This window comes from Nicotiana tomentosiformis, chromosome 8 (assembly GCF_000390325.3).
Source record: "Nicotiana tomentosiformis chromosome 8, ASM39032v3, whole genome shotgun sequence".
In the NCBI taxonomy this organism is placed as follows: Eukaryota; Viridiplantae; Streptophyta; class Magnoliopsida; order Solanales; family Solanaceae; genus Nicotiana; species Nicotiana tomentosiformis.
The window spans coordinates 20,213,331-20,225,720 of record NC_090819.1 but is presented as its reverse complement, the minus strand read 5'-3'; the positions used below and the strand labels follow the sequence as shown (position 1 = coordinate 20,225,720).

Below are 12,390 nucleotides of genomic sequence, written 5' to 3'. Positions count from 1 at the left end.
ACCTAGTTTTCCATTAATTGATAATTTATCATTTTACCAATTGGAAATAACAAAATAAAACATGCATGGTAACAATAAAAAATTTCATCCATTATCATATAATTCTATACAACTAATACTATATTGAGATAATATCTCATTACAAACTCCATAAATCAAAATACATAAATAAAGTAAAATCTATCCAACATGAAAAGTCTAATCGGAATACAAGAATAATTCTAATGTAACCACTTATCTAATAAATTTACTCTTGAATAACTTCCACGTTCATGTACCTGTGAAAAAAAGTTATAATTTTAGTCGTACTTTTTTATACATGATTTAGAAAAATAAAATTAAACGTTAGTCATAAATTATGTATTAATTAGTGAAGCAAACAATAGAATAAGAAATAAGTACTGGTGAATAAAATACTTACTCGATTTAACACAACAAATATTCTCAATTCCTCTCTGGCTGCAAATAACCACAAGAATTAAGAGTAGGAAATGTCAATTTTTGAGTACTTAACCTCTCAAACATTAAAGAAACATAAATAAAATATCTTTAAATATTCTTCATAAAATTTAAAAAGACACCACTACTACATAAACCGAGTGAGATCCGGTATGAGATCTGTACCGAAGCAAAAGAGGTACGAAAAATGGCATTGGGTCTTAAAACGAAACATCATTACAGTTTTAATCTCTTGAAGTTGTTAAGTTAAAAAAAAGGCTTCGAAGAAAATCAAACACTTTGAATTGTATGTTTAAGAGCGAGAGAGAGGGAAAAAAAGAAGAGAAATGATATATCATGATAACAATAGGCAGATCTTACTGGGGTAAGAGTTAGATGGAGATGAAGATCATACAAAGAGAAACGAGGAGACGTGGAGGAGATGAAGGGGATGGAGGCGGCAATATACAAATTAAAAGGAGAGATTTGGGGAAACATAAATAAAAGGAGGCAAACTTACCGCCACTTTTTTTGTTCAACTTTGAAAAATAATGAAAACCAAAAATGTAGGTTTTTTGGGTAATTAAGTATTTTATCAGTTACAAAATATTTTTACTAACCTTAAAAAATATATTGTTGGCAATTTATTTACACTTTAACTTTATTATATTACCAAAAAATACCACAAGATTAAAACGTTTGCTAACAAGGATAACTCATGATTAAAATATTTATTATACATATCAATATTAAATCAAATTGTTAAAAAATAAAAAATTATTAATTTAAAAAGTTATTCATATTTCACTAATTAAATTTAAGAAAATCTAATAAGTTATTAGTAAATTCATAACTAGTTATACCTACAAACATTTAAACTCTAAGTATACCTTTTAAAATATAATTAAAAATTAAATTCTTTTAAATTTGATGGAAGATATCTACAATTGTAGCTTCGTTCATGGATTCAATCTCCTAGTAACGACAACCCTTGAATTGACAAAGATTTTCGTTTAAACTTTAGCCAAATGGTATCTGATAGCTTTTACTTGAAGAGAATCTAAGAGTTCAATATCTCAGCCGAAGTAGCATTAGCAAAGTAGTACTCGTCATGCCCGTTAACCTGCTCACAGGAGATAACTCACATGTGAAAATTACATGCCGACATATGCCAACGTCGCTGCACTGGGTGCAATAACTACGAAATCAGTAGATCATCCTGAGTCCGAGCTCATTCACCAGCTGCACCAGTTTGTTCACTCCACATGGACGTCAACTAAAGGTGTGACAATACATTCCAATCCAAAGTCATGTTGTATCCTTCTTCATATCAAGCAACTCCATCCTGTTGTATCCAATCTTCCTCAATATAGCAGCCAATATTCTAAATTAAGTCCGTAGACCTAGTCACTGTCCACCATGACTCCTAAATCACTCAAATTTCCCCATAAGGCGTGTGGCTATCCTACAACAGAACCCGTATGCTACCTTGCCACTCTCCCACTTTGGTCAACCATCTCCTTTAAGCAACTATTCTGCTTCTGTTTTCTTACACTTGGCCTTTTCGGAACCTAACCACCGCAAGGCACCTTTCATATGTCCTTCCTCATCCTTCGCTTCCTAGTTGTTGCCCTAACTCAAAATCCGACTCTGTAGCACTTGAACCAATAGCTCGTTACCAGCTTTAAACCTTTCTGACGATCATCCTTCTCGAGACATCAATACTAGGAACGCTGCTTCAATCTTCAATCACTGCATAAAGAGATCTCTAACGACTGCTTCCCCTATACCAATTCCTAACACCCCATCGTGAAGGCTAGTTAAAGAAAACCATAACACCGGCGAACCTTAACACATTTAATAAGGCGATGACACCACATCAAAATTGAGAACTCTACCACACTCGAACATATCAAGTTTCGTTACTCTATCAACCCCAAACCCGAACATTCATAGTACGATTACCTTTTCCTTACTGGGAATAAAACATGGAACCTCTGAATCATGTACTGGGAAAAATCTTCTTTCAAGTCGTTTACTGCCCTGACACATAGACGGGCATTTTACCATTTCATAAACACTGTGCGATGACAACGCACGAATCGTCATAACAATGAATGCCAAATCTCAAAACCTTAGGTAGTACTGATACTTAATTTGAAATGACAGAGCGGCCTTTCGCAAGGTGACGACAATAGCCCAATTAATTACATAGGGAGAAGCATCATGTAATACATCTGTAGTACCATTAAAAATTTCCTCGATCCTTAATTTATAACAAGTGCTTCACGTCGCATAAGATTGAGTAGGAAGGAAATGAAGGCATAAGCCTTAAAGGAATCAAATCGCACGATGAGTAATCAAAAAGGGAAGTATTCCTAATAGCCCTATAGCCTCTCGAAGATAAGTACAGACGTCTCCGTACCGATCCGCAAGACTCTACTAGACTTGCTCATGACTCGTGAGACCTACGTGAACCTAGTGCTCTAATACCATATTGTCACGACCCAAAATCCATAAAGGTCGTGATGGCGCCGGACACCGCTATCAGATAAGCCAACAATAAATAATAAATAAATTCTCATTTTAATATTTTTGAAGTCATAGTTGTTCCCCTCAATTAAATAGCAGAAGATGAAGTTTACAAAATACGTAATAATATCTTTAAAAATTTTCAATATAGTGCAACCTATAATCATCTCAAAACCCGGTGTCACAAGTGCATGAGCATTTACTATTGAATTAAAATTTAAAATACAACATCTGTCCAAAATATATATTAGACAGGAAATTATAATATCTCTGAAGGAGACTATGTTGGCTGCGGATCGTAATACAGAATGCAGCTCACCTATGCCCCCCGCAACTATTAACCACACATCTGCACCTACAAGGCTGCTAGACATATATGTACCTGCACAATAGAATGTGCAGCATGAGTACGGAAATAACGTGTACTCAGTAAGTATCAAGCCTAATCTCGAAGAGGTAGAGACGAGATGGCCGACTATGACACTCACTATGGGTCAATAATATTAAATAATCATGAAAATGGAAATATTTATATCAACGTGATTCACAGAGTTAACAATAATTTTATTGAACTAACAGAAGTAATTAAATTCCTTCAATTCCAATAATTCTCAATATATTAATTAAATTCCTTCAATTCAAATAATTTCTAATCTATTAATTAAATCCTTCAATTTCAATAAAAATTCCAATTTATCAAATAGCTTTACAAGCTGTAATTCAATTTCAATAAATTTTCAATCTATCAAATAGCTTTACAAGCTATAATAAACTGTCCAAGTATCGTGTAATAATTATTATTATTAAGTACGATTTCTGCCGAGGTCGTACGGCCCGATCCAGAGTTTCGTATACACTGCCGAGGGACGTGCGACACAATTCATAGATGCATCTATCCTGCCGAGGTGTTCGGCCCGCTCCACAAGAAAGAAGGACATTTTCCTATGTACCTCCTGAATGAGAGTATATTTGTTATAAGATAAATTCAGGAGGAAGAACAATTTCTCTTAACAATTAATTAATTTAAACAGAAAAATCAAGTATATGAGATTTCCATCCTTTAATATTTTTATCTTACAATTCACAATATATATGTATATATATCAAATAATATTAATTAAATAAAGAATACAATTTACACAAGTAATTCATGCTTTGAGTCCTAAACTACCCGGACTTTAGCATTAATAGTATCTACGCACGGACTCTCATCACCTCGCGCGTATGTAGTCCCCACAATTAGCAACAATTATTTAATTTTAATCACTTATGAGGTAATTTCTCCCTCACAAGATTAGATAACAGACTTACCTCGTCTTGCTCCAATTTAATCCACCAGAAGGCCTTTTCCACGATTATCCAACTCTGTCTGGGTCGAATCTAGCCAAAATAATTCGATACAATCACTAAAAATTATAGGAATCAATTCTATAAGAAAATACTACATTTTAAATAAAAATTCTGAAATTAATTAAAAGTTCGTCCATGGGGCCCACGTCTCGGAATCCGGCGAAAGTTACAAAATCCGATAACCCATTAAATTATGAGTCCAACCATATCAGTTTCACTCAAATCTGACTCTGAATCGATACCGAAATCTCAAAATTTTGTTTCTATGAGATTTCTAAAAATTTTCCAAATTTCAATCTCAAAACACTAATTAAATGATGAGAACAATGGTATATTTATGTTTATAGACCAAATTCAAGTTAGAATCACTTACCCAATGTCTTTTCCTTGAATATCTATCAAAAATCGCCTCTCCTCAAGCTGCAATTTGTTAAAAATGGCGAATGGGACGAATGCCCTCTTTTATAATTCTGCCCAGGTAGCCCTCGATTCCTGGCCTCGATCATGGCCTCGATTTTGGGAGCTCGATCTTGGGAGCTCGATTTTGGGCCTCGATTTTGGGCCAGAATTTTTAGCAGAAAGGAAAAATTGCAGCAGCTGTTTTAAGTCCAACTTTTGATCCGTTAACCATCCGAAACTCACCCGAGACTCTCGGGACCTCAACCAAATATACCAACAAGTCCTAAAATATCATACGAACTTATTTGAAACCTCAAATCACATACAACGACGCTAAAACTATGAATTATACTCCCATTCAAGCTTAATGAAACTTAAAATTTCCAACTTCTACATTCGATGTCGAAACCTATCAAATCAACTCTGATTGACCTCAAATTCCACACACAAGTCATAAATGACATAACGGAGCTATGAAAAGTTTCGTAACTGGATTCCGACTCCGGTATCAAAAAATCAACTCCTCGGTCAAACTTCCAAACTTAAATTCTTGTTTTTAGCCATTTCAAGCCTAATTTAACTACGGACTTTCAAATAAAATTGCGAACACGCTCCTAAGTCCAAAATCACCATACAGAGCTGTTGGAATCATCAAAATTATATCCGGGGTCGTTTGCATATATTTCGACATCCGGTCACTATTTGAACTTAAATTTTTAATTTTTCATCAAAATTCCATATCTCGGGCTAGGGACCTCGGAATTTGATTCCGGGCATACGCCCAAGTCCCAAATCACGATACGGACCTACCAAAACTGTGAAAATACTGATCCGAGTCCGTTTGTTCAAAATATTGACCAAAGTCAAACTTGGTCTTTTAAAGCCAACTTAAGGAACCAAGTGTTCCGATTTCAACCCAAACACTTCCAAATCCTGAACCAACCATCCCCTCAAGTCATAAATCATTAAAGCACATACAAAAAGTTTTATTTAGGGGAACGAGGTTCTAAAAGTCAAAACGACCGGTTGGGTCGTTACATTCTCTCCCACTTAAATATACGTTCATCCTCGAACGTGCTAAGGAGTGTTCCAGAGTTATCCAAAATCATTGTTTAACACCTCGTGCACCTACCCATGCTACCACACCCAATTGAGCACATTAACTCGAGCCAATCTGAAAATTCTCCCCTTTATTTAGGCAAATAAGCCTTAAAGCCCAATTCTAACATCCAGAATTCTCCACCATGCTCGTTTCCAACCTATGAATGTCGTATCAATCACTACATGATGCACCAATACATGATTGCATACCTTTGTTGAATTTAGACCATGCACCGCATCATTCACATGACTATAATAACATCCTCCGATAACAATAGCCAAAATTCCACGAATCTAATGTTCACAACACGCCTCATGATACATATAAGTCCTGTTCCAACTCTTGAAATGCTTCCATGATGGAAGAAATGTGTAGAAATTCATAACCAACTGTCGAGTCAACAATTATTGAGTTTCTCCTTCTAACAAGAACTGTTGCCTCATTATAACCAAATAATGGTATTTGCTCTTTATTATACTTCATATAACCCGATCGCACTGATCCCGGATCCAATAATTTTGTCTCCCCCAGCATGAGCTACTTAGGCAATAAGCCACCTCAGACATGGCAAAAAGTCTAATATGATGCCACAATGAGCTAATAAGCTACAGACTCGATTGCGATACATAAGAAAAACGAACTCTAGAAAGGATTACTCAACCCACGTGACTAATTAGACAACTGAAAAGGTGTCATGAACCTTCCTCAGAAAATGGGACACAAACACACAAAATAGAATATAGGGGACTGTACTCAATATCACACTGTTTCGGTGTGCAACTCGATCCACACATGGTACCATTGCGGCGTGCAACCCTATCCAAACAACATACCCGTGGCGGCGTGCCACCCAATCCGCACAAAAAGAATCTATAAGAAAATGCTTACCGAGCTAGGATGCTCATTACTACAAAATATCCGAATATCGGACACAAGCACGCTTAGTGCATAATATCATCCCTGGAAGGACCGACAACGCCATACGCTACAAAACTCAAGCACAACTAAGGTGCGATATATGATCAGAATATCGAGAGCCATCCTGCTCACATAACACCATCGCTACGCGGGACCTCAACACATAGAAATTTATCAAGCTGTTTCATAACTCACACGGCATAATATAGTATTACATGAAATAACCGACGACGAAACGACATCCAACGTCTGAATACTCCTCCATAGGGAGTTTTTATGCTCAAATGAACACATCCGGCTTGATATAGAGCCCGTATTCATATTTAAATTCATCCACAGACCTCAAGCCGATTCTGATCGCACCGTACTAGGCTAATAGCCTTTCAAGGATCCATAATAACCCCTTTTCCCCTAACACACAAGAACAACCATCATAACCTGAACAAACTTCCCCATTCCACAACCAAATGAACCGAGCACCCTTCAGGCAAAACTTCTCGAATTAGCGATTTCACCACAATCTTCATACTTGGTTGTTAAATATTTATTCAATCAAGTGACTACTTGTCATACTCATACAATTCTCCCGTGGAATACGTTCCCACGACTTTCCGTAACAGATAACAAGTCTGCACATCCATACCACCGGCAATACTAATACTGTGAGGAAAATCAAGGATCCGCAATTCAATACACAAAGCCTCTTACACATAACGTCGATCTCAAGTGACACCGAAGACAATACCAGCTTGCTTTAAACCTCTAACTCTTTTTCTGCTCATCCGAGCTTGTGACCTCCTTGTCAACACCGAACCGAAATCTTAAATCCTCAACTTTCGAATCTCATGCTACTTATGCACTTAATCACGCAAATACGTAGGAGTACAAGAATTCCATCATAACTCCTGAACCACTAATAGGGTAAACACTTTATCATATAACAACCTTCTACTTAACTCATTTCAAGTGAACCATTGCAACACTTGACTAAATTCCCATATCCGCATAAAATACCGGCCTCAAGTAGTGGCCTACACCACCATAACTCTTCTGGGATCCCTCTACACATAACATGCCGTAATACTTGAATTCCTCTAAATAAAATCAATTACGGAAGCCGTCAAACCTCGCACGTACCGCCACAAATCACATGCATAACTCAATACGATGAAGGAACTAATCATTGCCACCATTATGCCAATTCAACCATTGTTAGCCGACCCGTCTTTTCTCAATTTATTCTCAATTTGCCTTAGAAATGATAATATCTCAATTCATTACATCACGATCTCAAATCCGCACTCATCCTAGGTGACCTTATTTCACGAAACCACGTTGTTTCAAAACCCACGAATCATCTCATACCCCTCCTTCTACGCACTTTTACATCTTCAACTGGTACACCCATTCTGATACTTCTTTTATGAATCTGAAGTTATTTTCTTCCATTTCTCAAATGCTATGCCACAACCTGAAGATAACGCAGAGTACTCCAAGCCCCGTTTCATAATCTGCTGCAAAAGCTCAACACTCAACCATACTACGGGCTCGAGATCCTTAGGCACCACACTTTAAATTTTTGAACCCACCACGACCGTTATTGAGAGTCACTTGCTCTGACTTGTTCCCAAACAAGATCAACTCCAAGGCCCTGCTAGCACATGGACACTTTATCAAGGAAACACCCGACTGTCTCACTTTCCCTGTACATTACATCTACACGAAGCATAAACTTTGAGTCTTCCCAAAGCCTAAATACAAATCGATAAGGCCAAATATGGCACACATTCCTCAAATCCTTTGCTCATATTACCACCGATGTTTTATTTTCTTAGTCGTAATGATACACCAATACACCGATAACCAGAAACTGCACAAGCTGACACTACGTAATCCAATCATAGACGGTGGGGCTCTCCCACTTAGCTTGAAGCTACAATTACAAAATTCCGGAATCCACCGAGATTCTTTCTTCATCGTTGACATGATCTTACACACACAACTCGCCAAATTTTCTCGAAATCCTTCTATTAACCTTTAATAAACACTCCGAACCACTAGCCACATTTACATATTAAATCTCTTACTGGGTAGCCAGTAGAATTCATCGCAAAAGCTTCGTCAACACCACACGACCGTTAACCTGCTCATAGGAGATAAACCACATGTGAAAATTACATGCCGACATATTCCAACGTCGCTACACTAGGTGCAACTACTACGAAATCAGTAGATCATCCTAAGTCCGAGCTCATTCACCAGCTGCACCAGTCCATTCACTCCACATGGGAGTCAACTAAAGGTGCGACAATGCTCAAGCTAAGAGGATCGAGAAGCTTGAAGCCCAGCTTGACGAGGTCAAGGCCGAGGTTGAGTCGTCTAAAATCTTGGCGGATAAGTCCTCGATCATGACCTCGATTTTGGGAGTTTGATCTTGGGAGATCGATCTTGGGCCTCGATTTTGGGCCAGAATTTCCAGCATAAAGGAAAAATTGCAGCAGTTGTTTTAAGTCCAACTTTTGATCCGTTAACCATCCGAAACTCACCCGAGGCCCTCGGGACCTCAACCAAATATACCAACAAGTCCTAAAACATCATACAAACTTATTTGAAACCTCAAATCACATAAAACGACGCTAAAATCATGAATTATGCTCCCATTCAAGTTTAATGAAACTTAAAATTTCCAACTTTTACATTCGATGTCGAAACCTATCAAATCAACTCCGATTGACCTCCGGTCACTATTTGAACTTAAATTTTTAATTTTTCATCAAAATTTCATATCTCGGGCTAGGGACCTCGGAATTTGATTCCGTGCATACGCCCAAGTCCCAAATCACGATACGGACCTACTAAAACTGTCAAAATACTGATCTGAGTCCGTTTGCTCAAAATGTTGACCAAAGTCAAACTTGATCTTTTAAAGACAACTTAAGGAACCAAGTGTTCCGATTTCAACCCAGACACTTCCAAATCTCGAACCAACCATCCCCGCAAGTCATAAATTATTAAAGCACATACGGGAAGTTTTATTTAGGGGAACGAGGTTCTAAAAGTTAAAATGACCGGTTGGGTCGTTACAGTACTAGTGGTTCTTCATTATGAAAATAAATGACTAGCAACTATAGTGAGAAATAATAAAATTACTTAATTTTTACTAAGACTGTTGTAGACGGATAATTTTATAAATAGTATATTATTATAACATTACATGTTGCTGTTATAGGTTATAGAAAGGTAAAATATACTAAAATATTATTGTAGGTGATGGATGTGATAAAGAATTCTTACTATATATTTTGTGTATATATGAATTCTTGAATCCCATGGATATATCAGTATACTAATTTGTATTTTTTTAATCCTCTTGTTAAATTTTCTAACTTCATTAAACTTACGTTTTAAATTAGTTTAGTAATTTTCAATAAGGAATAAAACTATAATTCTCAAAATTCCAAAGATAAATGAAAAATAAAAATATATTAAACATAAATAAAAAGGATATCATCTTTCCAAGAAGGAATAGACTGTATTCAACTCCTAAAATCTATCTATATAGAATAAGAGAAGCAAATCAATGTGATGATGCTAAGTGTCACCATTAAAATTGAACAAGTGTCAAATTTTAGGACAAAATTAGTTAGATTAGTTAATAATTAGTTATCCTTTTTTAATTTGATTTAAAAATAATTAAATATCTATATATTATTAATAAAGCTATTATAAAAAAAATAAAAAATATATAAATAAATAACTTCAATATAGAGATATATAAAATGATAATGCTAATTTAATTTTTGAGATGAGAAAGTTTTTGAATATTAGTTATGGATAAGATCATGGAACTAAAAAATTATAATAGATAAAACTAAAGACAAAAACATAAATAATTTCAAAAAATAAATAAATTATATAAAGATATAATTTAACTTATTATGCAGTAATTTTAATAAAAAAATAAACTTTCATATTAAATACAAACGGGAAAAAGAATTCAATTTAATTTCTTATTGAAAATAATATAAAATAATAATTATTATAATTATTAGTATATTTATAACATATAATAAAAAAACTTCTCTGTTTAACCTTAAACTAATTCAACACCATCCATTTATAAAAATAATACAATAAAATTCGTATTATAGATGAACTCTAGATGAAAAAAATTATAATCTATCTATATAAAATAAGAGAAGCAAATCAATGTGATGATGCAATGTTTTACCATAAAAATTGAACAAATGTCAAATTTTAGAACAAAATTAGTTTGTTAGTTAATAATTGGTTACTCTTTTTTAATTTGAATTGAAAATAATCAAATGTCTATATATTGTTTTAGAAAATTATTTTAAAAAATAAAAACAATAACTTCAATGTAGAGATATATAAAATGATAAGCCTAATTTATTTTTTGAGATAAGAAAGTTTTTGAATAATAATTATGGATAAGATCATGGAACTAAAAATATTATAATAGATAAAACTACATACAAAAACATAAATAATTTCAAGAAATAAATAAAATACATAAAGATATAACTTAACTTGATATGTAATAATTTTAATAAGAAAATCATACTTTCATATTAAATACAAATGGGAAAAAGAATTCAATTTAATTTCTTATTAAAAATAATATAAAATAATTATTATTATAGTTATTAGTAGATTTATGACACATAATAAAAGAACTTCGTTGTTTAACTTTTAAACTAATTCAACACCATCCATTTAGAAAAATAATATAATAAAATCTGTATTATAGATGAACACTAAATGAAAAAATTAAAATATTGTAGAACAAAAACTAATATATAAAGATGAGAATAACTATAATGTGATTCTATCCATACTTTAAATTATTTGATAAAATTAAGTAAATAAATAATACTAAAAAATATTATTGATAAATTTTAATAGCGAAATAATTTGAGAAAGTCATATAGGATAAAGTCAAGTTAAATTTCAAGAGTAATACAAAATTATATTCATTGTATTATATTAAAATGGTATTTTATTGTAACGACCCGACTTGTCATTTTAAGAATTTATGCCCCGTTCAGTGACTTAAGGTCTTGAGCAGCCTTGCAATATATATTATGACCCGCGTGTGTGGTCAAGTTTGATTTACGGATGATTTGGAGTGGTTTGGGACACTTAGTCCCTAAGACGTAAGCTTAAGTCTTAGGATTTTGACCGTAGTCAGAACTGTATGAAAACAACTCCGGAATAGAGTTCTGTCGGTTCCGTTATCTCCGTTGGGTGATTTTTGACTTAGGAGCGTGTCCGGACTGTGAATATGAGGTCTGTAGTCAATTTAGGCTCGAAATGACGAAAGTCGAATTTTTAGGAAGTTTGACCGGGGGGTTGACTTTTTGGTTTCGGGGTCGGAATGCAATTCCGAAAGTTGGAACAACTCCGTTATGTTATTTGGGACTTGCCTGCAAAATTTGACGTCATTCCGAGTTGGTTTGATAGGTTTTGGCACGAGTTTTAGAAGTTGGAAGTTTTGAAAGTTCATAAGTTCGATTCGTGGTGCGATTTATATTTTCGGCGTTATTTGATGTGATTTGAAACCTCGAGTGAGTCCGTGATAGGTTATGAAACTTGTTGGTATGTTTAGACGGGGTCCCGGGTGCCTCGGG

The 12,390-nt window shown here is 34.6% G+C and overlaps 1 long non-coding RNA gene across 1 annotated transcript; it reads right to left on the bottom strand.

The window, feature by feature from the left end:
- Positions 1-60: 60 nt before the first annotated feature.
- Positions 61-881, bottom strand: LOC117278672 (uncharacterized). Its single transcript, XR_004509024.2, has 2 exons — positions 422-881; positions 61-278 (listed from the first exon to the last, which is right to left on the bottom strand). It is a non-coding gene; the product is annotated as an uncharacterized lncRNA (long non-coding RNA).
- Between the last annotated feature and the right edge of the window lie 11,509 nt (positions 882-12,390).